Here is a 5000-nt window from a genome sequence, read left to right as displayed (position 1 = left end):
GCCAGTTTTTGGCCTGTTCTTGCATTGCGCGGTGACCGTCGAGAGCGGAGCAAAACGTCAGCCATCTCAGCACCCTGGAACCCCCCGGGTGGCACAGGGCTGGATGGGGCTTTCGTATAGCAGGGACGGTGCTGCCTCTCGCTTCGCTCGCTGTCCGCCGCTCGCCGCTCGCTCGTGCAGCCAAAAATGGCCAGTTTTGGCCCGTTTTTGGGCCGTTTTGGCCAGTTTTTGGCCTGTTCTTGCATTGCGCGGTGACCGTCGAGAGCGGAGCAAAACGTCAGCCATCTCAGCACCCTGGAACCCCCCGGGTGGCACAGGGCTGGATGGGGCTTTCGTATAGCAGGGACGGTGCTGCCTCTCGCTTCGCTCGCTGTCCGCCGCTCGCCGCTCGCTCGTGCAGCCAAAAATGGCCAGTTTTGGCCCGTTTTTGGGCCGTTTTGGCCAGTTTTTGGCCTGTTCTTGCATTGCGCGGTGACCGTCGAGAGCGGAGCAAAACGTCAGCCATCTCAGCACCCTGGAACCCCCCGGGTGGCACAGGGCTGGATGGGGCTTTCGTATAGCAGGGACGGTGCTGCCTCTCGCTTCGCTCGCTGTCCGCCGCTCGCCGCTCGCTCGTGCAGCCAAAAATGGCCAGTTTTGGCCCGTTTTTGGGCCGTTTTGGCCAGTTTTTGGCCTGTTCTTGCATTGCGCGGTGACCGTCGAGAGCGGAGCAAAACGTCAGCCATCTCAGCACCCTGGAACCCCCCGGGTGGCACAGGGCTGGATGGGGCTTTCGTATAGCAGGGACGGTGCTGCCTCTCGCTTCGCTCGCTGTCCGCCGCTCGCCGCTCGCTCGTGCAGCCAAAAATGGCCAGTTTTGGCCCGTTTTTGGGCCGTTTTGGCCAGTTTTTGGCCTGTTCTTGCATTGCGCGGTGACCGTCGAGAGCGGAGCAAAACGTCAGCCATCTCAGCACCCTGGAACCCCCCGGGTGGCACAGGGCTGGATGGGGCTTTCGTATAGCAGGGACGGTGCTGCCTCTCGCTTCGCTCGCTGTCCGCCGCTCGCCGCTCGCTCGTGCAGCCAAAAATGGCCAGTTTTGGCCCGTTTTTGGGCCGTTTTGGCCAGTTTTTGGCCTGTTCTTGCATTGCGCGGTGACCGTCGAGAGCGGAGCAAAACGTCAGCCATCTCAGCACCCTGGAACCCCCCGGGTGGCACAGGGCTGGATGGGGCTTTCGTATAGCAGGGACGGTGCTGCCTCTCGCTTCGCTCGCTGTCCGCCGCTCGCCGCTCGCTCGTGCAGCCAAAAATGGCCAGTTTTGGCCCGTTTTTGGGCCGTTTTGGCCAGTTTTTGGCCTGTTCTTGCATTGCGCGGTGACCGTCGAGAGCGGAGCAAAACGTCAGCCATCTCAGCACCCTGGAACCCCCCGGGTGGCACAGGGCTGGATGGGGCTTTCGTATAGCAGGGACGGTGCTGCCTCTCGCTTCGCTCGCTGTCCGCCGCTCGCCGCTCGCTCGTGCAGCCAAAAATGGCCAGTTTTGGCCCGTTTTTGGGCCGTTTTGGCCAGTTTTTGGCCTGTTCTTGCATTGCGCGGTGACCGTCGAGAGCGGAGCAAAACGTCAGCCATCTCAGCACCCTGGAACCCCCCGGGTGGCACAGGGCTGGATGGGGCTTTCGTATAGCAGGGACGGTGCTGCCTCTCGCTTCGCTCGCTGTCCGCCGCTCGCCGCTCGCTCGCGCAGCCAAAAATGGCCAGTTTTGGCCCGTTTTTGGGCCGTTTTGGCCAGTTTTTGGCCTGTTCTTGCATTGCGCGGTGACCGTCGAGAGCGGAGCAAAACGTCAGCCATCTCAGCACCCTGGAACCCCCCGGGTGGCACAGGGCTGGATGGGGCTTTCGTATAGCAGGGACGGTGCTGCCTCTCGCTTCGCTCGCTGTCCGCCGCTCGCCGCTCGCTCGTGCAGCCAAAAATGGCCAGTTTTGGCCCGTTTTTGGGCCGTTTTGGCCAGTTTTTGGCCTGTTCTTGCATTGCGCGGTGACCGTCGAGAGCGGAGCAAAACGTCAGCCATCTCAGCACCCTGGAACCCCCCGGGTGGCACAGGGCTGGATGGGGCTTTCGTATAGCAGGGACGGTGCTGCCTCTCGCTTCGCTCGCTGTCCGCCGCTCGCCGCTCGCTCGTGCAGCCAAAAATGGCCAGTTTTGGCCCGTTTTTGGGCCGTTTTGGCCAGTTTTTGGCCTGTTCTTGCATTGCGCGGTGACCGTCGAGAGCGGAGCAAAACGTCAGCCATCTCAGCACCCTGGAACCCCCCGGGTGGCACAGGGCTGGATGGGGCTTTCGTATAGCAGGGACGGTGCTGCCTCTCGCTTCGCTCGCTGTCCGCCGCTCGCCGCTCGCTCGTGCAGCCAAAAATGGCCAGTTTTGGCCCGTTTTTGGGCCGTTTTGGCCAGTTTTTGGCCTGTTCTTGCATTGCGCGGTGACCGTCGAGAGCGGAGCAAAACGTCAGCCATCTCAGCACCCTGGAACCCCCCGGGTGGCACAGGGCTGGATGGGGCTTTCGTATAGCAGGGACGGTGCTGCCTCTCGCTTCGCTCGCTGTCCGCCGCTCGCCGCTCGCTCGCGCAGCCAAAAATGGCCAGTTTTGGCCCGTTTTTGGGCCGTTTTGGCCAGTTTTTGGCCTGTTCTTGCATTGCGCGGTGACCGTCGAGAGCGGAGCAAAACGTCAGCCATCTCAGCACCCTGGAACCCCCCGGGTGGCACAGGGCTGGATGGGGCTTTCGTATAGCAGGGACGGTGCTGCCTCTCGCTTCGCTCGCTGTCCGCCGCTCGCCGCTCGCTCGTGCAGCCAAAAATGGCCAGTTTTGGCCCGTTTTTGGGCCGTTTTGGCCAGTTTTTGGCCTGTTCTTGCATTGCGCGGTGACCGTCGAGAGCGGAGCAAAACGTCAGCCATCTCAGCACCCTGGAACCCCCCGGGTGGCACAGGGCTGGATGGGGCTTTCGTATAGCAGGGACGGTGCTGCCTCTCGCTTCGCTCGCTGTCCGCCGCTCGCCGCTCGCTCGTGCAGCCAAAAATGGCCAGTTTTGGCCCGTTTTTGGGCCGTTTTGGCCAGTTTTTGGCCTGTTCTTGCATTGCGCGGTGACCGTCGAGAGCGGAGCAAAACGTCAGCCATCTCAGCACCCTGGAACCCCCCGGGTGGCACAGGGCTGGATGGGGCTTTCGTATAGCAGGGACGGTGCTGCCTCTCGCTTCGCTCGCTGTCCGCCGCTCGCCGCTCGCTCGTGCAGCCAAAAATGGCCAGTTTTGGCCCGTTTTTGGGCCGTTTTGGCCAGTTTTTGGCCTGTTCTTGCATTGCGCGGTGACCGTCGAGAGCGGAGCAAAACGTCAGCCATCTCAGCACCCTGGAACCCCCCGGGTGGCACAGGGCTGGATGGGGCTTTCGTATAGCAGGGACGGTGCTGCCTCTCGCTTCGCTCGCTGTCCGCCGCTCGCCGCTCGCTCGCGCAGCCAAAAATGGCCAGTTTTGGCCCGTTTTTGGGCCGTTTTGGCCAGTTTTTGGCCTGTTCTTGCATTGCGCGGTGACCGTCGAGAGCGGAGCAAAACGTCAGCCATCTCAGCACCCTGGAACCCCCCGGGTGGCACAGGGCTGGATGGGGCTTTCGTATAGCAGGGACGGTGCTGCCTCTCGCTTCGCTCGCTGTCCGCCGCTCGCCGCTCGCGCAGCCAAAAATGGCCAGTTTTGGCCCGTTTTTGGGCCGTTTTGGCCAGTTTTTGGCCTGTTCTTGCATTGCGCGGTGACCGTCGAGAGCGGAGCAAAACGTCAGCCATCTCAGCACCCTGGAACCCCCCGGGTGGCACAGGGCTGGATGGGGCTTTCGTATAGCAGGGACGGTGCTGCCTCTCGCTTCGCTCGCTGTTCGCCGCTCGCCGCTCGCTCGCGCAGCCAAAAATGGCCAGTTTTGGCCCGTTTTTGGGCTGTTTTGGCCAGTTTTTGGCCTGTTCTTGCGTGGTGCGGTGACCGTCGTGAGCGGAGCAAAACGTCAGCCATCTCAGCACCCTGGAACCCCCCGGGTGGCACAGGGCTGGATGGGGCTTTCGTATAGCAGGGACGGTGCTGCCTCTCGCTTCGCTCGCTGTTCGCCGCTCGCCGCTCGCTCGCGCAGCCAAAAATGGCCAGTTTTGGCCCGTTTTTGGGCTGTTTTGGCCTGTTTTTGGGCTGTTCTTGTGTGGCGCGGTGACCGTCGTGAGCGGAGCAAAATGTCAGCCATCTCAGCACCCTGGAACCCCCCGGGTGGCACAGGGCTGGATGGGGCTTTCGTATAGCAGGGACGGTGCTGCCTCGCGCTTCGCTCGCTGTTCGCCGCTCTCCGCTCGCTCGCGCAGCAAAAAATGGCCAGTTTTGGCCCGTTTTTGGGCTGTTTTGGCCAGTTTTTGGCCTGTTCTTGCGTGCCGCGGCGACCGTCGTGAGCGGAGCAAAACGTCAGCCATCTCAGCACCCTGGAACCCCCCGGGTGGCACAGGGCTGGATGGGGCTTTCGTATAGCAGGGACGGTGCTGCCTCTCGCTTCGCTCGCTGTCCGCCGCTCGCTGCTCGCTCGCGCAGCCAAAAATGGCCAGTTTTGGCCCGTTTTTGGGCTGTTTTGGCCTGTTTTTGGGCTGTTCTTGTGTGCCGCGGCGACCGTCGTGAGCGGAGCAAAATGTCAGCCATCTCAGCACCCTGGAACCCCCCGGGTGGCACAGGGCTGGATGGGGCTTTCGTATAGCAGGGACGGTGCTGCCTCTCGCTTCGCTCGCTGTCCGCCGCTCGCCGCTCGCTCGCGCAGCCAAAAATGGCCAGTTTTGGCCCGTTTTTGGGCCGTTTTGGCCAGTTTTTGGCCTGTTCTTGCGTTGCGCGGTGACCGTCGAGAGCGGAGCAAAACGTCAGCCATCTCAGCACCCTGGAACCCCCCGGGTGGCACAGGGCTGGATGGGGCTTTCGTATAGCAGGGACGGTGCTGCCTCTCGCTTCGCTCGCTGTCCGCCGCTCG

Source organism: Musa acuminata, unplaced genomic scaffold (assembly GCF_036884655.1).
Source record: "Musa acuminata AAA Group cultivar baxijiao unplaced genomic scaffold, Cavendish_Baxijiao_AAA HiC_scaffold_46, whole genome shotgun sequence".
NCBI lineage: Eukaryota > Viridiplantae > Streptophyta > Magnoliopsida > Zingiberales > Musaceae > Musa > Musa acuminata.
Note: the sequence above shows the minus strand (reverse complement) of the source record.